The sequence below is a fragment of the Nyctereutes procyonoides genome, unplaced genomic scaffold (genome assembly GCF_905146905.1).
Source record: "Nyctereutes procyonoides isolate TBG_1078 unplaced genomic scaffold, NYPRO_anot_genome, whole genome shotgun sequence".
Lineage (NCBI taxonomy): Eukaryota > Metazoa > Chordata > Mammalia > Carnivora > Canidae > Nyctereutes > Nyctereutes procyonoides.
Window position 1 is genome coordinate 56,176,276 of NW_026575121.1, and position 25,731 is coordinate 56,202,006.

Sequence of the window (25,731 nt, forward strand, 5' to 3'; positions counted from 1 at the left end):
TATCTCTTTGTTTTTAATAGATATTTAGGAAAATAAATATGGAACCAATACCTTTTTCTACCATAAGGAATCAAGCTGCACCTAAATCCAAATAAAACAAGGACAAAAATACCCATGTACAGTACGGATCACTATGACTCAGGTCGTTCCCAGATTCCAGGCACCGATGGTGGCTGTTTGTCTATTTCCAGGGTTAGTAACATTCAGGGAAGATTTTGTGAACTCAGCTTTATCTAGAAACGTGACTGGTTTACAGTTAAACGTACACTACGAAGTCATCAACATTTGACAGTAAGAGCGAGAACAGCACTTAGTATTTACTAACTTCATACTCTGTTCTAAGCACGTTCTGTACTTTTTCCTCCAGGTAATTCTCTGCACACCCTTGGAAGGTAACTATGAGTTGTGCTTTGCATACAAATAATAATTAGGAATGGGAGTAAATGAAAAATCCAGAATTCAAACTCACTCTCCATAGGATTCCAAATCCTGCATTTTCAGAATTATGCTATGTTTAATCTGGAAATGTTTTTTAAGAAGAATTTATAAAATCACAAGGGAGTTGAATCAATCTGACATCAGCACCAAATTGCATTTGCCTGGCCAATGTCTGTTTGGTGTTGCAATTTTATTCATAACTTTGCATTAGTTTGATGAACATGAAACTCAATTCTTTGATCAAAGGTGCTTTGGTGGGGGTATAAGGGGATGCATGTGAAATTCAGATATAGGCTAAGAGTAATTAATTTGCTGTCCTCAGTTATTTATTTATGTATTTATGTATCTAATTATTTATTTTAAGTAGGCTCCATGCCCAATGTGGAGCCCAACAGAGGGGCCTGAACTCAAACTCACGACCCTGAGATCAAGACCTTAACTGCAATCAGGAGTTGGATGTCCAACCAACAGAGCCACCCAAGCGCCCCCACCTTGAAAGTAATTTATTTATAAAGGCTTATAACTCTTTAAAACTTGATAGGAAAATATACAAATAATTTGTACTCCCATAGGTCTTTTGAATAGATCTTTTTTTAAATTTTTTTAATTTTTATTTTTTTATTCGTGATAGAGAGAGAGAGAGAGACAGACAGAGAGACAGAGACACAGGCAGAGGGAGAAGCAGGCTCCATGCTGGGAGCCCAACTCGGGACTCGATCCCGGGACTCCAGGATCGTGCCCTGGGCCAAATGCAGGCACCAAACCGCTGAGCCACCCAGGGATCCCCCAAATAGGTCTTAAGATAATAGCATACAGGGATCCCTGGGTGGCGCAGCGGTTTGGCGCCTGCCTTTGGCCCAGGGCGCGATCCTGGAGACCCGGGATCGAATCCCACGTCCGGCTCCCGGTGCGTGGAGCCTGCTTCTCCTTCTGCCTGTGTCTCTGCCTCTCTCTCTCTCTGTGACTATCATAAATAAATAAAAATTTTAAAAAAAAAGTTTAAAAAAAAAAAGATAATAGCATACATTAGGAAATAATACAATAGCTGAGGGAACCCCTAAGATTTCTTAAATTTCAATGTGGAAACAACAGGTTTAAGTGTGTGAATGTGGGCCATCAGGACAGAAGTGGCAGGTGAGGGCAGTGCCACCATGCTAGAAGTATGCATTTCAGAAGAAAGAAAAGTGAATGGTTCTTCAGCTGTAATTGGGGGCAGTTGCAAATTGTTTTTCAAAATACCATTGGTAATCGTGCAATCCGACACAATATATAATACTATAGAGGACATTTATGATATAATCTAAGAATGGGATTTCTGTCTTGCAATTCCTGGTTCTAATTTCCTTTTCTCGGTTCTAGGGGTAGGAATATGTATACAGTTCCAACAGTAAAGTTCTGTTTTGAGGAATGCTCACATTCTGTGTACTTCTGGGTTGTAAAAAGTAGAGTTACGCCTTTGCTTTTGGGGAATACTGCTCTGTAATTCCAGAAAGTTGCATGTAATGCATGGGCCAGACTGTGCACTTCCTATTTTGCCTCCTACTTTGCTTTTGCACCAATTTTTCAAATTAAAGTGGTTTTTGAACAGCAAGTCGCATCCTGGTCCTGGTAACCCCATCATGGGCAGGACTCTGTCCCCTCTTGTAGACAATGGGGTATCACAGATTGGAGACCGTCCTGAAATATCCACATTCTCTTTGCAATCGGCTTCATGCAACTGGAATGGATCCATTTTTATTCTGGTTCCTTAAATGCTATTTCAGCCATATTTCCTTCTCAGATTTTTCACTTAAAGGCCTAGTAAGTAATGAAAGCAGTTTTTATAAATATCAGGTAGTAACTCTGGATGAAAGTGTTCAGGACTCTGGACCTTCCACGGCATAATAACAACCTCTCCGGCCAGGTTTCAACACATCATCAATTCTTATGCACTAACTCCAAGACTTTTAAAATGCAATGGAAGATTCCTCATCTGCACCTTAAACATCTTCTAAAATTTTAGTGCTGGGGATTTGATATATCAGAAAGCAATTAGGGAAAGTTTTTTTTTTTTCTTAAAAATTTTATTTATTCAGGAGAGACACAGAGAGAGAGGCAGAGACATAGGCAGAGAAAGAAACAGGCTCCCTGCAGGAGCCTGATGCAGGACTTGATCCCAGGACCCCGAGATCAGGACCTGAGCCAAAGGGAGATGTTAAACTACTGAGCCACCCAGGTGTCCTAATCAGGGAAAGATTTCTGAGCAGAAAAAGAAAGGTGAGGCCTTTACTGTTGACTTGGAGGGAATGACTGCCATGTACTGAAGCCAAGAGCTTTTTAAATGTGAACTCAGAGGCTAAAGACAAAAGGGAGAGGAGACAGGTACATGATGGTGCGGCATGAAGAGCTTTCTTGCCAGAAGAGATGTATCAGAATAAAACAGGCTCTCCTGGGAGATCCTGAGAGCTTGTGCCAATGCACTGTGAGGAGGCTTCTCAGTAAGACAGTGTCAGAAGTGAATGGCTCTGAGATACTTTCTAACACCCTTTTAGACTGTTCTGAGGAAGGGAGTCTGAGAAAGTTGGATGGTTTTCAGTGGCACAAAGCTAAAGAAACCAGATGATTAATTTTTAAAAGTACTAACGGATTTTCAAACAAAAGCACACAATGACAATAAATACAGCTGTCTTTTTTTCATGAAAACTACCGTATGAAGAAGGTCAGGAGTCTTTTCTTATGATGGCTTCACTTTCTCCTCTCAAGAGAAGTATTAGGTAATTGCTTTGCTAGGTGTCACTCAATGGTACAGATGGTTATATGATGCTGAACAATAAATTGAGAAGGAAACAATGCAATGTGTAAGTCGATAAACTCATGGGTGAACTATGTTCACCCACACCCCTCCCCGAGGGCAGGGACTCTTGTGTCTGGACAGCAATGTTTGCCAGGTGACCCTGCTCATGAAGGACTTCTCAAAGGATCCCTCCACCTGTGTGCTCACCTCCACTCTGCAAATGACCACTGACTGTACAGAATGTTTGCTTGACAGCTGCCCATCATACAGCTAATAGGGAATATTCTCAAGTTATAGTCTACAGAAGCAACAGACTAAGGGATAAAAATGGCCTAAAGAAGAATGTCATTTTTACTGAATATCAGGATCATGATATTCTCTCTTTTCCCCAAACCATATTCTCACTTGCTATTTGTTTCCTGGGGAAAACTTCAAGATGTGTTTGGGAAATATTTTACAAATAAAATAACAAGTACAGAGAATTTATAGTAGCAAACAAATGGAGTTCAGGTCTCCACAGCCGGACCAGCACTGTTTTCACTGGGAACTCTGGCAGCTGGAGCTCCCCTGGAGGATGCGGGAAGTGGTCGCCACCTGAACAGGTGTGCATCTCTGGAGTCACTGAGGCAGGGTGTTCCAGATGGAGAGGTCCTGGCAGTGGTCCTGCTGAGCCTTTCATTTTAAAGTGGACATCAGGGCCTCGAATGATCGCAGTTGATGGCAACCTGGCTTCCAGGCTGTTGTTTTAATAATGTGCCATGTTATTCGGAAGGCATCATTCACTCCTAACATCCTTCCTGCCACTCCTCCCGCCCCCAAGTCATCTCATTTCAGGACTGCACTTTGGAAGATTTCCCTTGTAATTGCACACAGTGGGCTGTCATGAGCCACCCCACCTGCCCTCCAGGCTGACTTCTGGGTCTTCTCTGCATGCCTATCCTTGGGACACACAGGCCTATTTGAAGCTGTGAATAAGGACAGCAAAGAGAGAGGAGAGGAGGGGCAATCCAAGGGAGCCTGGTCTACAGAACTCATCTCATAACTCACAATGAAGAATGATGTGTCTTAAAGATAATTTTCAGTATTCAGCAGTGTTGGGGTGTAATGGCACAAGCATGGTTGAGCTGAGAATCCCAAGAGGTACAATGGGCAGTCAGGGGATGTTAAGCTATAGGGCTCCAGAAGGGAATGCCTTATGTGGATAGCAGGGTGACCCTAAAACAGTCACCATTTTGTTCCTTAGAAGTTATACATGGTGTCCTAAATAATCATGGTCAACAGGATTGCGGTTATAAATGACCATTAGCATCTACCATGTCCGGTTCTTATTACTTCTTTTGGCTCTGGACATTCCATTTGGATATGACTAATCTTGTGGGGAGCCTTTCAAAAACATAAGAGTAATATGATTCTAATAGAAACTGGGATTCTCATTTCTTTTAAATATGCTTGCCTTCGTCCCCCAAATCTGTATCAATGATTCAGAGTTAGATAGAGATTTATATTGCAACTATACATTGACCTACTGAAAAAAAAATCACGTTGGTTACAATATTTTATCATTTAAGAAAAATGTCAGGTATGGAAAATGGCTGTCATCTTCTACTAGGAGGTCGCTTCCCTATTTCTCCAAGTATTAGCAAGGACGGATTCTTTCTACATTTATAACATGTGTTGATACATTTTATTAGATCCTTCCCTGTTAGGTCTAATGCATTAGTGGCCAAGTTTTGAGTGTGTGAGGGTGAAATAACTGGTTATGTAAGCAATAGTCTGCTAAAGCAAGTGCCTCGGGCTAGTGCACTTTGATGCATGCCGCATGCTGTTGCAATTGTAAATGCAGGTAGAAGCCAAAATGAATGCTCACGTTCCTGTGTCTGAATGTCGGCTTTCTTTTTTATTTGTGTCTGTGTCTCGTTAAAGCACACTGCACCCAGAAATCAGAAATGCTGATGTATTCTAAGAGGGAAACAAGAAAACAAACCTCTGCCTAATGATGAGCTAAGGCTTCTGCAGAATACATTAAGAGATGGGCAGTGTACTGAGCGCCAGGCTCCTTGATCCTCCAATGTCAGCTCACCTTGTCTTCTGGGCTATGTCTTGGCTCTGTTTCCTAAATAAGATGCAGATGTCTTCGTTTCTGTCTGTGACCCACTTCGGGATCTTGTTATTCACTTGGTCTATTCCCCTGAACTTCAGAACTCCCCTAGCTTCCTGGCGCTGCCCTACATTTTGAAGTCCACCTGAAGCACGCTCACTACCATGCTAGCACCTGGGCTCACTCCACACAGGAAGAGAGGCCGGTCAGTAAAGGGGGTGAGGCCAGCTGGGCCAGTCTGCCAACTGGGGTTCTATTGCGAAGGTCTGTGGATATACATGAGATGCTGCAGATGACAAAAAAAAAAAAAATCCCACTTTATGGAACTTTCATAAATAGAGAACGCTCCATCCTAAACAAGCAGAGAATTTGTCCCCGTCTTCAGAGCTATCCAAATGATACAAAGCCAACCTGGTTTCTCCTTCCCCTTTCTCCCTCATTTACACCTGCCTGGCTTTGCCCCCAGTTTGCTTGCCTCAACTTCTTTTCCTTGACTTGGCATCAGCCCCAACCACTCCACAGAGGCTGTTTTTTTAAGCAACTTGGCCTCTCTGATGATAAACCCAGCTGCTAAAATCGATTGTTTTCTTACGTGACTTCTTGGCAGTATTGAACGCTACTGATTGAGCTCCTTCTTGCTACATCCGTGGGACTCCGGCTATCCACTCCCTGTTGCATCCCCCCGTCTGTGCCAGTGTCTCTGCTGTCACTGCTGTCCCTGGCCATTCCCCCAAAATGTTGGTGTTACTCAGGCTTCTGTTCTAAACTTTCAGGGCAATCATCCAGTCCCATGGTGATTCAGTGGTCATCTGTAAAACAGTGAAGTTAAAATCTTGGTTTGCAAAGTACCTTTCTCTCTCTCTCTCTCAAGCATCTGGTTGCTGGTCCCTGACATGTTTCTGTGTCAGTCTTCAATCCTCTTAATCGTTGTGGGTCCCACAGTGGAATTTGGCGTCTTCCCTTCAGGGAGAGTCAAGAGTGAGAAAGCTGGGGGTCACACCTGACGCCTCCTTTTGCTCCCTCCCACAGCCGTTTGACCTCCAAGTCCACCTCCTAAACATCTCTGAGATCTACTCACACCTTCTGATTCCTATCACCACCATCACTCCCCCACCACCCCAGCTGTCACCATCACTCGACTGCCACATGGACACATCCACAGACCTCACTGGGTGACTTCAGGCATGGACTCCTCCTCCATGCTGCTCTCCACGCTGAGCTTGAGTAATCTTTCCACAATTGATGTGATTATTTCATTGTGCCACTTGAAATCACTCCAGGCCTCTGTACAGTACTCAGGAAGAAGGTGGAAGTCCTTAATGGGCCCAGAGCATCGTGACTTTTGCTTGCCTGGCACTGGTGCTCATTTCTCTCTGTGCCCTTCATCACTCTACTCTCTAGCCATGGAGGGAGACCTGTGGGCTCACTAAACTTGCCATGCCCTCGTGGTCCTGCAGCCATGCTCTTCAACCCGTTCTACCTGAGATCCCTTAGCCCAGCTGGTTCCTACCACCCTGTGTGGCCCCATCTGTAAGCCTAATGCACGTCTCAGGAACTGAAATGAACTGTCTCTATAGGTTTGCCCTGAACCCAAAGTTCCTTTCTTGTCTGCCTTCCCTGCTAGGGACACTTGTGCATTTTCGTGTCTCAGAGCCCTGGGTTGTCCCTTCCTCAGATTCTCATTGGAAATTTATCCCATGGCCCTCAGGTCTTCACAGCTCTGTCTTGTGATGTGGTTAGTATGAGCCAGTCCCACTGGCTCTGGACCCCTGTACAGAATAGAGGCTCAAACCAGAACCTTGATGAGCTTCCAAGACAGTGAATCCTATGGATCCCTTTGAACTGATTAACTAACTCTTCTATTGCAGGCCAAGGAAATCCTTTAAAAATAAGATTTGGAAAGACTACTTCATGGATTGGACCTCACTCTCCAAACAGCTGGCCGTGTTTAGGTCCTGAGACACAATGGGGGTTGGGATACAAGCAGTCAGGGCTCCCACACAAAGGGTGGCCGGGTGTGGTGGAACGAGCAGGGTTCAGGAAGGCCTGCAGAGCCTCAGAGGGCAGAGTTTATTCTTTACTTGTTTTTAAAAATGGACCTGCTGCTTTGGCCGAGAGTTTGGCTAAAAAGTTCTGGCAGACAGATTATGCTAATTCATGCGTTTCCTGAACTGCTCTATTGTACGCTCAGAAATGAATATAAAGATGCTAGTAGTAAATGAATTAAGCTTACAGTGAACAGCTATCTCAGTGTCAAGAAAGATCTCTTTTAAGGATCCACGTTCAGATTTTCATGTTAGTGACAAAGACGCCAGGAGCTCTGCTATGGAAGTTGGAAAGAAAAGCATTTCTTTCATGGAGACTACTTCCCAGTCTCAGCCATGGGTGGGCATGGCTGTAGGAATAGGAATAAATGAAATTCCTTTTATAGACCATCAACCAGTTAATACCTGGGAATGCGGCAGTATTTCATGTCTCATCATGCTCTAAACACACCATGTATTTAAACTTGGTCTCTACGAACTGCAGTAAAAGTACCAAGGACCTTATTAGAAATTTACAACTTTAAAAAAGCAGTGAGCAAACACTTCAATATAAATTCAGTTTTGTGTTCCATGCCTTAGGCCAGTTTAGAATGTTGAAAAAGGTTTAAAAGGTGGGAAATCAGCCTTTTGAAGAAAGAGAAGTGAGTCTATAGATAGAAAATCAAAAACCAGTCCTAGGTATATAAAAGGATAATGTATTTACCAAATAAAGAAGGAAAGTGAATGTGGCAATGTGTCAAATTTCCCCTATTCTGTAGGACTTGTGTAGGACTACAGGAGCACTTGATGATTACTTAAATTAATGAGTGTCATAATCCGGAATCTAGAACATATTTAGAAAATACTAATGTATTCAGTAGAACTATAAGTCATCAGTAAATTCACCAAAAAAATTCAGATGTATTCATTTCTTCATAAGACTAAATAGAATGGAACTTACTTTTAATTGTCTCATTTAAACACACACATAGAAAAGGTCTGAAGAAAGTTAATGCATGACTTTGTCATAGTACCCAAAGTAAGATATGGAAAATCTGAAAGAATAAAGTTAGTTATCTATTTTCTAGTTGTTTCTGATACTATTTCTAACATTCTATTCTAATAATTTTACATCGTTGTATACATTACAGAACCATAATATAAAATGCTGTGGGTATATATCCAAATTTCCTATCTCCTTGCTGTATTGTCCAGATGTTTCTGAACCAACAATGCACAATGGCAGCCCTGCTTTACCAGTAGCAGATTCACAAGAGATATCAATTAAAACAATAATCTACCTTTGCTCAAAGAAGGTGCCCTGTCCCTTGGTTGAGTGAGATCTTTCCAGTCTTTATGTTTTCCACAGAGGTGAGCACTTCTGATTTTGACATCAGAGTTGATGCTCAACAACTAGTGCCAACATCATGTTATCAGTATGGTTTTCTGCTTTATCCGAGAATGTTTGCTAGCAGTGAGGAGCAGGCACGGGGAAAGACGACCACTGCCCTTGTAGACTATGAGCAAGCCAGTGCCTTGGGAGAGCAGTAGCCCTTGAAACATGCTATTTATTTAAACCTGATCTGTACTGATTGCCAGCAAAAAGTGCCCATGATCCTATTAGAATTTATAGCTTTAAAAAGTCACAGAGTGAGCACAAAAATACACAAAATTCCAATTAGGATACAGACTTACAGCCTGTTATCATGAAACAGAAGAAGCTAACTGGAGCTTCAAAGGTATCGTTCAATCTATCTGTTAATCCAAAATTATTTCTTGAGAGCTGGCTATGGACCTGACACGAGATAAGTACTCTTGAGAGCAGGGGTGGAGGGCAGGTTAAAAATTTCATTAGAGGACATTTTTCCTGGCATCAAAAATAATGTCATCAAATGAAAGGAGACGAGGCAAGACATGCTAGGTGGCGTGTTCTGATCAGGGCTCTTGCATTTGGAGAAAGCAGAAGTCACTGATGACCGAAAGAGGGGAGGGTTCTGGACCAGAGGAGGGTTATGTCCTTGAAAGGGAGTGACATGGCTCATCAGAGAGAGGAAGAGAGTAGAGGCCGGCATGCCTGTGAAAGAAGCAGAGCAGAGGGCAGGAGGAAGATAGTGGTGAAAGCCGATAACTATTTACTACGATCGGTTTTCCTGCTGTGTCTTCAATGCATTAGCTATGTGAGAAGAGTGCGATTATTCTAACTTTACAAGTATGAAAAACTAGGCTCAGGAATCACAGCAACTTGGCCAGAACCGCACAGCAGAATTGAGCAGAGTTGGGCTGAGAATTGGGGTCACTTTCCCCTGCTCCCATTCATCAGCCGAATCTGTTTTATTGCACACCACCCACATCAGGTATAAACAAACACCAACCCGTAGGAGTTTCTGTGAGTTGTTCCTGGGCTGGGAGAAACCCCTCTTCTGGGGGTAAGTTTTGGAGATTCAAACTTTCTCTACACTTCATAATCCACTGCCTATTTCAATAAGACATTTTACCAACTGCTCTGCAGTTTATCCAAGAGTGAAATATTTTAAGGGCTGCAGAGGATCATGTTTGTGGTCTTATTGACACATGCTTGAAAATCTACCATTGATGACACAAGTAATACTATTGTTAATGAGGAAGGAACCAGAACTATGTCTGGAAAAAAAAAATGCCTTTTGCTAGAACTAACGACTACCACCAGTCAGGAAGCTTATTTTTCTGGTCCTGGTCCTAAATCCACCCCTTTACCCTACACTGGTCATTTCTCCCATAAACATTTATTCAACTATTATTATACAGAAGTGACATTAAATTGTATACATTTTAAACAATACTTGCTAAAGTTGGTATTATTCACTTGTTCAAAAATTTTTAGCATATTCTGTTACATAAATATTGATTTATAAAGTATACACAAGAACTGTTGTATAATACACACACTATAAAACAGACACAAAACATAAGCTATTGCAAAGAATAAGATAGATGATAACCCTGAATAGAATTCTACTATTTACCGGTCACATTCCAATGGATCATCTGTGAATGCCCTGAGTGTGTATAGCCCACTTATAAGAAACCTGAAATAGTTAAAAAAGCAATGATAAATTTTTTAAGTACTGGAAAAAGTCATGTCAATTGTGAAATTGTATTGGCCAGACATTTAAACTGAGCATTTGCTTGAATTGCACTAGCATATTTTAATGGATTTTATCTAACTGACTACACAAAAAATAAAATCATAATGAGGGCAAGAACCTGCTCTGTCCTTACTCATCAATGAATAATCCACTAGTGGGGGGCTTGGTCTGGGGCAGGACTGGGTTATTTCCTGAATGATAAATGAATTCATGCTTATATAAGTGAGAGGTGAGTCCAAGTGGCATAGGCCAATGAGGTGGTCCTGCTCTATTTAGTAGAATTTATTTTCTTAACCAACACTTAGTTATCACTATTACTAACCCAGAAACTCGATGATATCCGATACTCCTAATGCACTTTTTTGAGGCTAAGCCATAGAAACTGGGCAAATAAATACAATTTTGGATAAGCCATCAGGGTGCTAAATTTAATGAGCACTAATAGTGGTAAAAGCTACTATTTCTTTGTTATGATTGGTATTACCTAGCTGACTTAGTTGCTAAGCCTTAAATCTGTGACTGCTAATACTACATTTATTGGCATCTTGTGAAAATTAAATACTTTGTTGAGTCCAAAGAATATTGTTAATAACTCCTCCTTTTGATTCTTAAACGTTTTCAACAATTTTAGAGGGATATAAGAAGATGGAAATATTTTCCTTCCTGAATTTGTCTGTTTCTCTAATTCCTCATTAAACACTGAGATTAAGCAAGATGTAGTCCCTTAACATTTTAGGTCATGTAGTTGTTGAAGAAGTCCAAAAATACATGTCTTCGAATGGTGAAGTTGAGATAGCTCAAGTAACAGAAATATTCACTCAAGCACAATGGCTTCATAATTCAAAATAAGGCAAACAGTCAAGATAAAAGATAGGGCTTTTTAATTCCTCCCTAAAACATTTCCTAAGACAATTTTTAATTGAGTGTTCTTTTGTCCCATACTTTCCATGATCTGATCCTGTAGGTTAGTGAAATATAAGGCATTTACTCTTCTCCGTGTTGTGTATGTCACGGAGAAAAATCAGCCACACTATTCATAGAGTTGAGAATACGAATATAGGTTAATGGACCCTTTCTACTCACCCTGAAAATGTTGTGCTTCAGAACATAGGAATCTGGGACAAGAAGACATCTTGTTCTCACTTCCACAGATACAGACACAGTACAGTAGTTTTGAGGCAGGTAGACCACTCTTAGTACATATGTCTTGTCTTATCCAGGGATTAGCATCATATTGGAAACATGTTTTTAATACAGAGTAATGCCTTGTTTAAGGCAATACAATATTCACTATTACTGAAAATTATAATTAATGAAATTCATTGGAATAATAAAATTGCTAGTAACCATGGGGGGTGCAGCCTCAGAGCAGAGGGTTGATTATTACATATTGTTCCGAATGAAGAGGGCAGCACCATTCAGAGTAAAGCCTGGCAGAAAGTCTATAACTGTACCGGAATACATCTAAATTAAATTAAGAAAGTACTTTTTCAAACCATTATGTAGACTTCTATCAGACGATCTGGATATTTAAATTGAAGAATTTTCTGTATTGAGAATGAATGTCCATATGCATCAATAAAACATAAATCATTGCACATACAAATGACGTTTCCATATTTGAATATTAGTTGTATATTAGTAGTCCAAAGCAAGGCTGGTTGATAAAAAGCTCACGAAGTTTGTGTCCTGACAATGCCTTAAAACTTAAAACTAGCAGTTAGCTTCCTTATAGTGTTTTGCTGTGCTGATGACTATAGCCCCTAAAACAATGATTAATCATCTAATAAATTGGTTTTATTTGGTCTCAAATAATAAGGCTTAAAGATCATTTTAAATCAAGAGTAATGATAAAGCTTTGTAGCTTAGTGCTGATAGTGATTTTTAATGTGATTTTAATTAATTTTTTAAAATATTTTATTTATATATTTATGAGAGAGACAGAGAGAGAGAGAGAGAGAGAGAGAGAGAGAGAGAGAAGAAGAAGAAGAAGAAGAAGAAGAAGAAGAAGAAGAAGAAGAAGAAGTAGTACAGGGAGGGGCAGGGGCAAAGGGAGAAGCAGACGCCCTGCTTAGCAGGGAGCCCAATGTGGGGCTCAGTCCCAGGACCCTGGGATCATGATCTGAGCCAAAAGTGGACGCTTAAGTGACTAAGCCACCCAGGCGCCCCTAAAACGTGATTTTTATTTATTTTTATTTTTTTTAAATTTATTTATTTATGATAGTCACACAGAGAGAGAGAGAGAGAGAGGCAGAGACACAGGCAGAGGGAGAAGCAGGCTCCATGCACCGGGAGCCCGATATGGGATTCGATCCCGGGTCTCCAGGATCGCGCCCTGAGCCAAAGGCAGGTGCCAAACCGCTGCGCCACCCAGGGATCCCTAAAATGTGATTTTTAATACACAAACCCCACTTGTTTGGTTTTTAGTTATTCAAAGTTTATCACTATGTAAGTGAGAGAATCTGTTAACTGATGAATCCACATTCTTTGTGTTCTCAGTGGGGGAAAAAAGCAACAAGAACAAATGGAGATAAAATATAACAATATGGCAAGATCAAAATGGGGAGTTTCAGGTGACAAATAAAACTTAAATGCCGCCAACAATGGAGATGGGGGTGGGGAGGGGACAGTCACGTGTGTAAATGGAATACTTGGAGCCCAACATTGGGCTTGAACTCAGTGACCCTGAGATAGAGATGGGAGCTGAGATCAAGAGTCAGACACTTAACTGACTGAGCCACCCAGGAGCCCCTAGAATACATTTTAAAATACCTATTCTGAAACCCCAACAACGAAGTTAACTTCTCATTCAGCTTCATTACACAGAGATACTAAAAAATAAAATAAAATCAAAGGGACATCCTCTTCTTATACTTTCACTACATGCACACACACACACACACACACACACACACATTTTCTTTACATTTGGCCAAATATCATTACCACATCAAGGGGAAAAAAAACACCACCTGCCTGCTCCCCTTACACTGCAACTAGAGCTGAGCTATTCCTTACACATTAAAACAAAAGCCAACCAAACAAGAAAACCCAAAACTTTACTTTCCACATCCATGAACACTCCTTACATTTCTTTCCCCTGAGTAGAACTAGGACTCTAATAGTCTTTACGTAATTTAGTACCCTTTGTAAAAGTTTCTCACTTGAAGGTCAGTGAGCTGGGAGGAAAGTGATTTATTGCAGTGAGTGCCTGGGATTTAAACCCATACTACATGCCACTGCTGATGTCACCCAGCACCCAGAGGAGAGACCGGAGGGAAGACTCTGGGTAAGTTGTATATTATCAGATGAAGAAATCAGAAAACTCTTGCAAAAATCTAGTTTGGGGGATCCCTGGGTGGCACAGCGGTTTGACGCCTGCCTTTGGCCCAGGGCGCGATCCTGGAGACCCGGGATCGAATCCCACGTCAGGCTCCCTGTGCATGGAGCCTGCTTCTCCCTCTGCCTGTGTCTCTGCCTCTCTCTCTCTCTGTATGACTATCGTAAAAATAAAAAAAATTAAAAAAAAAATCTAGTTTGGTTTCAGTCATGGAGATAAAAGGTCTGACAAAGAGGATTTGGTCAACTATTGGTGACACATGGTAAATGTACTTGTGAGCACAGCATAAGGTTTAGATTTGTCCAATCACTAAGTTGTACATCTGAAACTCAGATAACATTGTGTGTCCACTGTAGTTCAACTAAAAAATAAATAAATAATAAAGAGTTCATAATGTGGGAGACATTGTGCCAGGCAGCTAAAATATATATTTTCTCATTAAATATATATATATATATATATATATATATATATATATATATATAGAGAGAGAGAGAGAGAGAGAGAGAGAGAGAGAGTTTGATTTTATTGGTTAAAATTTGTGGTCCTCCCCATTATTTAAAACTAGATTCAGCTAGAAAATGTCTTTTCCATTGTCTATTACATGAGCAAAATAATGTTAATTACATACTTATTGGAATGCATAAAACATTCTTAGATGGAAATTGCTTCTTTCACAGTGAGAATTAGCCAGTAGCCTGTTTCTTTCACATAGTACTCATGTAAGAAGCCACTCAGCAAGGTTTCTCATTCACTGTGTGTGGAGTAAAGTGAGCGAGTAACAAAATACGAGATCCTGAGGCTTGCATTTTGTAGATCTACCATCTAAAAAATGTTAACATCCATTTCATGACTTTTCTTAATCACTATCAATCTGAAACAACAGAATGAAGTTGACAGGTTGAGGAAATCAAAGATGATAGGCAAGAACACATAGCATCTATTATGTGCCAGAAAATGTTGGGAGAAGTAGTTCATTTGATCCTCACAGCAAACCTCTGCAGTAAATAACAATATCTACCTCTTTTCTTGTGGGTATGAAAAATGAGGCCCAAAAAGTTCACATTCCTGCTCGAAGCAACCAAGCTAAGCCAGAAATTAGAACCCAAACTATTTTCAGACCCCAAGGACCCAGGCACTTGGCTGGCTATGTGGCCTCTGCCATTTGGCTACATGGCATCTGTGAAGACTAGATATTTTCTGTTCACTAAGTAGGTGGTTCATTTGTCACTATATATATATACACACATATATATATGGTATGTAGACATTTCTGTGTTCTATTATGTCAGGAGATTTCTCTTTGGCAAAATAAAAAAGTATAGACTGAACACCTCAACACATCATCAGAGCTGCGTGGGAAATTCCTTGAGGCCTGACACTGTGCATCTGCAATCATTCTCTTCCTGTTTAAGTCAAAGTCCTAATCCTTTTCTACATATCTCCCAACTTGCAATACAGATATTGTGTACTTACATAGACCTTCACTTGTGTGTGCAATTTGCCCCAATATTCTTTGTAGAAAAAAGCATGGCCATCCTTAGTTACTCCTCAGATGACCACTACAGATACCTCTCAATCCTGCAGTTCTCACTGTTGTGAATCACATGATACCGGGTTTGTGGTTGCCTTAATTTTTCCTTTGACAATGGTAAAGCAGTTTGTCATCTACTGGACTCGTCATTGGGGCAATATTTTTTCTGACACATGTAGAAAGCCCTCCATGTCTAGCACTGTGCCTTGATCATCTATGAAGATTTATTGAATGGGTTTGATCATTGCAAGCTGCTAAAGATTTTCAAGACACAAGATGTGTAAAACTCCTAAGGAAAGTGTTTGGTAAACACCATGTCCGTAGAGGGCTTTTAAACATCAAAATGGTGATTATGAATGAATTCAGACCTTCTGATCAACTATTCTCAGTAATTACTTAAAGTTAAAATTCTAGCAAACTGCTTTTCTGAAACATCTTCATTACATCATTCAAGACTGCATAGTACTAGTGATTTTCATGTCTTGATAAACAAGAAAGTAGGTATGGTTAAAACAATCACACACTCCCCCATATATTCCAGTTTTACAAGATGAGATTGACAATATAATGAAGAAGAAAACCTAATGGAGAAATAGATTCCTTCCCATGAGAAAGAGCCACGGGAAGCTGTGAGCCATGGCTTTTATTACTTGGTATACATTGAAGAAGTGCATTTATTTGCACTTAGCTTATTTACTTGAGCTTCCATGGGTAATACCAACCTCATAGGATTGTAGGAAAGATAAAATAATCATATATATGTAAGGAAAATCGAATCCAGTAGGACTTTGCCAATAGTATGTGCTGGCAAAATCCCATATTTCAAAATGTGAGCACTACACATGCTGGTAGAATAGTGAGTTGTCTTTTCTATGGACTTTCTCCTTCCACCAACACGTGCTAAGTATGTGAGAAGCATAGACCAGATACACTGGTAAGAGGAATGGTACCATAATAGAACAGTTTGTATTTTGGGCTAATTTAGGTGAACAGTGATATCCATGAAGGTGAATCTTAAGGCTAATGGCAGCTCCAAGGTTGGATAAAAAAGGATAGGTATCCTAGCCTGTTTGAAAATATGCAATATAGGTAATGAGGCAGCATGGAATTATGAACATAGCTCTTACAATTATATTGAAATGATCTCTTTGTTGCCAGATTGGCAGTCTAATTCAGAGAAATCAGATCATCAAACATCACTTGTGTGATCTTATGCATCTCAAAGGGGGTAGAATGGAGGGAAGAATTCAGTGTCAGGAGAGTAGGGAGAGAAGGGAAAGCAGGCGAGAAAAAGACCATTGCGTCACTGTGGGGAAAAGAGGCCTTGAGGTTAAATGTATACTTCTGTTGGAAAGGCAAAGAAATGGCCTGAGCCATTCAATATGCTCTGTGGTCAAGTTCATCTTAAACATATGCCACAAAGAATTTGGTCCTTTGGAGTCATTTGTGTTGTTATTTGGAACAACATCAACACACACAGTAATATAAGGGTAATATACAAGTTGAAGGATTTTGAAGACTCTTGGCTGATGATGTTTCTGCTTGATTCCCTAAAAAAAAAAAAGAAAAACAAAAACCTCCATTTTAATTATGATGATCCTCTTTTGAAAAATTGATCATCTTCTGTGGTTCAATGGTTCAAGCCAACCCTCTTCTTAGAAGCTATGTCATGTGAATGTTTTATAGTATTTCCTAATGTTGTCTTGCTTTTAGCTTCCAGTATAAAACTATTGGAAGAGCCAGAGATGTGTCAGATGAAATATAAGCCATCTTTTAGACACAGGTACTCAACTATTTGGAAGTAATAGTAAACCTAGGTGGGCAAATTCATTTTGGATTTCACTTTAAAAAACATTTAATGAGGATATACATCATGGGAAATACATGCTAATCTAACATCAGTACCAATTATGATGATGGGGATGACGGGCTGCTGGAGAAAGACATTCTCTCTCTGAGGAGAGGGAGTTTTCATTCTGTCAGCCCTTGATAAAGACAGAGTGAGGATCATTTCTCATGTTGGGGACTGAGCAACACCTGCAGCATAATTAGGTATTCAAAATCTGTTTGTATTTTAAAAATGCTTTATATAACTGTTATTATGCATCAAAGAATGCCTTTGGCTCAGCTACTAACCTTTGCACGGCATCGTTCAAGAGAGCGGGACGAGGGGTCAACAGGAGATTCAGAGTGCCTGAGAAATCTGGAGGAAAGCCTGTTTACCATGAGAAAGCAAAGCTTCCACAGAAAAAGCAGCACGACAGACCCACGAACATTTATATTTTTGTTCTTGGTGTTAAATCAATTCCCCTCTCTACACCCTGACTCAGGGAGCAGAGATCATTAAGAACACATTTAAGTGCTTAATTGGGTTTTGAAGGAGGTTTCTCCATTAACATTAATTAAAGTCTCCCTGGGCTCGAGAAAGCTCATTTGCCAGGTAGGGGTTTTCCACGTTCACTTATGTTCTCATTGCTGTCTCAGCGAAACTATTTTTCTTGCCTCGGATTCCAAACTAAGCTTCAAGTGTGTGCAAGAAGAAAGGAAAGGCAGAGGAGCCCTGTGCCATGCTGTGATGGAAGATTTGCCACGTTATAGAGAAGTCTTTTCTCCTAGGATTTTGCCCTTGAGAAGAAAGACCATTTGAATTATTACAAAATAATGTGTGTGAGTTGCTGCTGACTGAGTGCAGTTAACTTGACAAAGAGATGCCACCGTTTATCTTTATCAACAGAAGCACTTCTGAATTAAAATTATTATTTCAAGTATATGTTCATCTTAGTAAGTGAAGCCAAAAGAAACTCTTAATATTCAAGCATTTTGATCTGCAAAAATGGCACGTTCATAAGGTTCAATCTAATAAACTAGAAACTCCAGATTTTGTACATGGAGAGAAACTATACTTACAAAATGTTCTCACCTTCATCTCTATATGCCCTTGAATTTCAAAAGCATTTCCATATCTATGCACATGGACCAGAAGCACAAAATAAAGTCAGCAACTTTATCTTTGATTGTCTGTTGGGGTGGAAAAGCCTTTAAGTATTTTTGTGTGTGAATATATCGGCATTATTGTATTTACTTCCATACCCCATGTCTTCTCTTTGTGTTATCCCCCCCTTGAATATGTAAGAAACAGCAGAATTAAGTAGGAAAATTATAAACTCCAAGATAATAAATATTTATTGCCTGTCTAGTAGGTATTGTTAGGAATACAAAGAAGACAAGATGTGGAAAAGTGGAAGAAAACCCAAAAAAGAGATGGTAAAAGAGAAAGGCAGCCACCCAGCCAGCCAGGCTGGGCGATGGAGAACAGGACCCCTGGGGGTGCCTTAGATGTCCACAAGCCAGGATGGCTGTGGGCTGTTCTAGATTCAAGGGTTTTCAACTTACCAAATGGAAGCTCAGTAGCATGCATCTTGAAATGGAAAATTGGCAAATAGAGGGTTTTTTAAAAATATTTTATTATTTATTCATGAGAGAGAGAGACATACACACACACAGAGAGAGAGAGAGAGACAGAGAGAGAGAGAGAGAGAGGCAGAAGACACAGGCAGAGGGAGAAGCAGGCTCCATGCAGGGAGCCTGACTTGGGACTCGATCTCGGGTCTCCAGGATCAGACCCTGGGCCGAAGACGGCACTAAACCACTGAGCCACCCGGGCTGCCCACAAATAGAGTTTTTATAGAAAATGTTTGCCCAGGACAAGGTAAGAAAGGGAAAAGAAGGAATATGAGATCCAAGACCATACACATACCAATGACATACAAACCTTTACACAAAAAGGTTCACATCTCCTCATTTAGTTGCATATTTTTGTCCATGCCATCTCAAATGTCTTCTGCAGTAGTAATGATTTTAAATGTTACGTAAGTACAATTCATTAGACAGTAATGTCTTCCAGATGGTGGCTCTTTTAATGGTTCATATAATCCGTGTTTTCCCCCCATGTTGAGAAGAATTTTGCATATTGGCAGTTGCCTTAATTTCAGACTAGAATTTCCTTTACACAGAAGAGCTCCACATTACAAAAAAAAAAAAAAATGAACCGTATTTTTCACCTTTTTGCTTCTCAGTATTGCTATCAATCAACTACAATTTGGCCTTAATGGCAGCTCTTCATTAAAGCCTTCGGACTATGATATACAAAAAAGCAGTTTTTGAGCTGTGCAAAAATTTCTTTGTCCTCAAGAGAAAGCTGTTAATTTTTGTAATTTTGAGTCCCAAACTGATTTGTGCATTTTTTTAAAAGATTTTTATTTATTTATTCATGAGAGACACAGAGAGAGAAAGAGAGAGGCAGAGACCCAGCCAGAGGGAGGAGCAGGCTCCGTGCAGGGAGCCTGACATGGGACTTGATCCCCCGTCTCCAGGATCACACCCTGGACTGAAGATGGCGCTAAACCGCTGGGCCACCGGGACTGCCCTGATTTGTGCATTTAAAGAGCAACTCCAAACCATATGATAATGGTTTCAAGGTCAAAGAGAAGAACTGAAAATATTAGCTACCCTTCAAAAATCTTTTAAATCTTCTGCTTCACTGGTGACTACAGAGAGCATCCTTTGCAGCAGAGAAGTTTTGATGTTTCATCTCATGTGCAAGTAGTCCAATATTTTTAAGTAATTTTAATCTATTTCCTTTTATTTTCCAATAATAGAGTTCAAAATGGTTGGGTGTAAAGAAGTATGTCAGGACAACTATGAAAGTTAGGGCACTTAGAATGAGCAAGCTTGATCAAGCACTTTGATCTAAATTTAAACATTTACAATTAAGGCCTGGGAAGAATGGAGAGACAAGGACGTCAGTCCTACAAATCATGGTCATTTCCTTTTTCATAGTCACCATTTACGTAAGCCCTTGGAGATAAAGCCAGGGTAATTAGGTGGGGAAGGGCATGCCCTATTATTCCTGCCTGACATCCACATCAGAGATGAACAAATGAAGAGTTCCAAATAAGGGAAACAATAGAGCTCATCAAGGAGGCTGTCCAATACTGGAAAGACCATCCCCGAGTGTAGTCATCTTGATTATCTAAATCATCTTCGACATCATAGAGAGTAGAAGAGATCTCAACTATGGGAGAACAGGGAAACAAAGATGGGATCTCACAGAGGCCTTCCAGCTCTAAGCTTCTATGCTCTTTCACCCAGCACAGACAACAGAGCTAGAAATCAACTGAATGCATCACCCTAATCACAATCCTTTGAGAAGAGACACAAAGGGGCTCTTCTTCACAATACCGACCGATTTGATAAGTTCAAATTGCTAGATATGTACTTAAAATTTAGGAAATTTCATCATTTTAATAATGTTTCTCACTTCACTAGTGACATTGGTGGAAATGATGAGGGCACTTGCTCAGGCTAGATGTGGAGCACTCAGAGAGAGAGAGAGAGAGAGAGAGAGAGAGAGAGAGAGCTAAAACCCCATGCAAAAAGACTGTGCATAGCTCCTGGAAAAACTAACAAAACAGACAATATAAAGAGCCCACATTTTTTTGAGCACTTGTCCTTTTAAGTTATTGTTCTAGATACTTGGTATGATGAGACTGTCATCATCCAAATAATTCCAGGCATGAGGTACTGTCACAGCTCCATCTTTACAGGTGAAAGAATTGAGACACAGAGAAGTAACCTGCTTAAGATCACATACACAGGTGATTGGAGTTGGAGTAAGACTCAGAGCTCTAACAGACTAGCTTCAGAATCTGCGTTCTTCTTTGCTCAACACACTGCTTCTCTTCTGGAGACTGTTTTAGGTTCAAAGGAAAGCTTTTTGGTTCCTTGCCCCTGAGAATTGATATAAAACAATAAACATAGTTAAGCTGAAAAGAGATGTACTGTAATGCTGAAAATTGAGTAATGCAAATGTAAAGACAGATTCCTCTCCATGTCTTAGTTTGAAACCTCATCTCAGGAAGATCGAGTGGAGCAGGGAGCAGGAAGAGACATAGAAATAAGTGCCCCCCAGCAAAAGACCACAGCAAGAGGGATGAGAGTCACCTCCAACTAGCAGTAGTAGCTTTTTCTAGGGAGAAAGGATTACAAGTTAGAACAAGAAGCATCTGGGGTTCGCTATAGCAGAAAACAACTTACCACGTAGGAGAAGGCACAGGGGTACAGCATTCACAGCCTAGAGTGTGGGCCCACTAATCCTCAGCCCATTTTAATCCTCAGGAGATCTTGAGTGAAAAGACCTTTTTGGGCATTGAAATAGATATCTGAGGGGAAAACAACCCCAACAGACAATCGCAGCCAAAATTTGGGAACAGTAAAAAGGACAAAAATACATGTAAGTGGTTTGCTTACAGACTTAGGAAGGCGTATTTCTGTCTGGCTCTGCTGCGTATTACATAAGCAGGTCTTAGGCAGGAAGAGCAGAACAACAATCAATACCAGCTAAATTGAATTCAGTGCCTGAACAACTACATTTACCACACAAGGCCAGAAAGAGAGAGAGAGAGAGAGAGAGAGAGAGAGAGAGAGAGAGAGAGGAAGAGAGAGAGATTTAAATAACACACACACAAAGTGCTGTTTATTCCTAATATAAGTTATCAAATAATGAGGTGAACAATAATTTTCTCCCCTGACATTTAAAAATATTTTATTAATGAAATGTAATTATAGCAACATAGCCTTCATTTTAGAAACAACTTTTGCATCCCACCATGTGCCCAAGGAAAGCAGAATTTCTTCTGTTCCTTTTTCTTGATTGTCTAAAAATTATTTGCCATTTAAAAGGCATGCTTTTTTAAAAGGCAACAGAAAATTGACTGTGAAGGTATTTCATATGCAAAAATGAGTCAAATAATCATAATTGGAGAGAGTATCATTCATAAAATATGCACAAGACAGCTAACAAGTCACTTTTAAAAGTTATTCATTCTCAAGCTAAATGAAAAATCATACCCTGATTAAGAATATGTACAATATATTTGTAAAATGGCAAAGAGTAAGAGTTTTAGATGTATTATTCTCATATCACATGAATGTATTCTGTTATACATTCCTTTTATTATATTGCTATTCAAATTCCTGCATTACTGTAAAAATTATATGAGAAGTAGAACGGCAATAGAAATAAAGACGTGTGCTGCTGAAAAATCTTTACTTTTGCAATAGTACAAACTGACTATGGTTTCCAGTACTCCGAGTGTCAAACAAGAAATTAAGTATTAGGGCCAATGTTCTATTTTAAATAAATCCAGCACCATTCGGTGGAGATTTTTGAATCAACATCTTATTCCAAACACTCTCTACCTTTCTTCCTTATATCTTTAAACAAAGAAAATTTGTATCCGGTGGAACTCAACTGGCAAGGAGGACTTTCCCCAAAGCTTCGGTGAGCCCCATCTTGCTAGGGAAACCGGGTGACTGGTTGTGCCTGCATCTTCAGACATAAGACAACACCACCTGTGTGGCGGAGTCTGTGCCAACTGTGACCTGATTACCCTTTCACAAGAGGGAACGTGTCCTTGAGGTGGCAGGATTTTGTGTTCTCTGCTTTAATGAGGATGCCATTTTTATAAACATCAAAGACAGGCCGGACAGCCAGCCTGGGAGGCCTGAGAGGTTCTGTGAGCCGACCCAGTGCTCAGCAGCGTCCTGGGTCACATGGAAAAGTAGCAGAACAGGCTCCTCCAAGATCATCTGTTCTCCTTCACCGAGGGCTATTTGGCCTTGCCAAGAGCAATCTCAGGTGACTTCGCCTGAGTCTCTACTACTGTTCCCAGGTATAAGCTCAGCTAAAAAAAAAAAAAAAAAAAAAAAAGAAAAAGCACAAAAGCTCTGCTACTGCTCTACTTTATAATTTTTAAATGCCTTCCAACATGGTTATTCTTAAGAACTGGTTTATGACTTCTCTATTTTGGGTAATTAGTTTGATTGACACCCAGTATTCCCTCCTTAGACATCAGACAGACCTGATGACATGACAACCCCAATGCTCTGCTTTCTTGAATGCTAACAAGCTATGGTGCTGCTCCCATACCCCACACCTCCTTCCTTTCTGCTTCCTTCATCCTGATGAGCCTCAGAGCCAATTAATCCCATGCAGCTTTCCTCTGAAACAGAGGCTCAAAACTCTCCATAAATAGTCACCTTTTCTTTTTCACATTCTCTTCCTGTAGGGTTTTGTGTTTAACTCCTTTAAGGGATTAACATACCACTATACCATTCATTATTTTATAATTTATTAGAAATCTTATTACTAATCAATAAAACAGTTAATATTTACTAACAAAGTATACCACCTTCCTACTATTTGAATGATCCCTGAAAGTAGTTTATATATATATATATAAACTATATATAAATATATATAGTTTATATATATATATTTTAAAACTATATATATATATTTTAAAACTATATATATATATATAAAGATTTTATTTATTTATTCATGAGAGACACAGAGGGAGAGACAAAAACATAGGCAGAGGGAGAAGCAGACTCCTTGCAGGGATACTGATGCAGAACTCGATCCCAGGACCCTGGGACCACAACCTGAGTGGAAGGCAGACACTCAACCACTGAGCCATCCAGGTGCCCCTAGTTGTTACATATTTACTAATAATTCCATCTATTAACATTTTTTGGCTGCCTGAAGAGTAACATAAAAAAGAATCCAAGTTTTGGAACACATACTTTTTTAAAAAGTCATTGCATCCAGTAAAATGCAATTTGTTTTTATGACCCAAAGGAGCATCATTTTCAAGAACACTTCTAATCCAATGGTTTTCAAAGAATTATGACAGAATCATATGAACTATAGAGATTGATATTATTCTACTCTGTTCAATTACTACTTAGTGTGGGTCTACATCTCAAAAGGCGTTGGTTATTATTACTGTCTCCCACATTTTGAAGACACGTGAAGGAGTTTTCTGCACTTGTAAATATTATCATGGAGAATGATGTCATTTTACAAAGAGAAAATATTCCAAAAGAAAAAGCATATGACTCATACATGAATTCCTTCAATCACTATCTGCAAACAGTGCTTGGGAGCACTGTGCGGCGGGTACCCATGTCTGCTACCTCCTTTCTCCTCCTCCGAGCTCTGCCCCCATCCCATCTGCTTGGGATAATGGAGAAGACGGGATGACGAGGACTGGAGTCCCCAGGGCTTGTTATTGTTCGGTGTTCTCGGTTTCGGGCTGCAGTTTGTACCAGGTCACAGCATTTTGTCTAGTGTCAGACATGCCATCTGCAAAAGGACACAGAGAAAGGAACGAGACGGGGATAAAGTCCAGTGAAGTATCACCATCTCTCAGGTTGGCAAGGCAGAAAGCCTCCACATTTTCTGTGGAGAAGTCCGTTTCAAACGTTCCAGGGGAGCTGCATTTGACCAGAGGTCAGTCTCTTTCAATAACGTGCAAGGCTCTTGTCAGGATACAGAAGAAAAGGTGGCACAGCCCAGAGATACCAGAACTGCAAACACCAGGGCTAGGCGAATAATATTTTCACTTTGAACACTGGAACACAGACATGAAGCCATGTGTTTCTCAATGTTACCCATCAAATTAGTGAACATACATTGCAAATCTCCTGTCCAATGGTCTAATTAAATTTGACCAATATAATTGGCCAATTACATTCCTGGGACATATTATATAATACTTCTCCCTCTGTTATTTTTCTGTCCTTGATTATTTTATGAGAAATTATTATAAACCCACACAAAATATAGAATTTGTGCATTATAAGTAATTTCAACTAGCAACCGAATTTGAAATTGCAGAACTAGAAATATTTAATAATAAGAGGTGGAAATAGGTATAAGGAAAGTCAAACTCTGTATATTGTGAGTTCTAGAACACACATTTAGACCATAAGTATGCAGAATGTAGGGATCCCTGGATGGCGCAGCAGTTTGGCGCCTGCCTTTGGCCCAGGGCGCGATCCTGGAGACCCGGGATCGAATCCCACATCGGGCTCCCAGTGCATGGAGCCTGCTTCTCCCTCTGCCTGTGTCTCTGCCTCTCTCTCTCTCTCTCTCTCTCTCTCTCTGTGACTATCATAAATAAATAAAAATTAAAAAAAATTTTAAAAAGTATGCAGAATGTTGAAGTTCTAAGTATGAAGAAAAGTATAAAAATATTTAGAAATATTCCGTGTCCTAACTTTGCTGCAGTCGTCTCAAGTATATTCCCGGAAGACATACATATGATTAAGAAATAATGACATGCATGATACACACACACACTCAAACACACACATGTGACAGTAAAATCTCCCATAGGAGACACACAGGATGAGCAAGTGTATTATCTCCAATCGGGAGGATTATAAAACGTCAAGGCTAATAGTGTAAAATAAGATTTCTTTTCCAGGATAGAGATGAACTTTGTATAAGAGGAATACTGTCTATTAAGTAAATGTAATTTGTTGCAAG

At 40.0% G+C, this 25,731-nt stretch overlaps 1 protein-coding gene across 1 annotated transcript in view; it reads right to left on the reverse strand.

The window, feature by feature from the left end:
* Nucleotides 1-25,731, reverse strand: part of NALF1 (NALCN channel auxiliary factor 1) — a 622,100-nt gene that overhangs the window by 35,494 nt on the left and 560,875 nt on the right. The window lies entirely within an intron of this gene.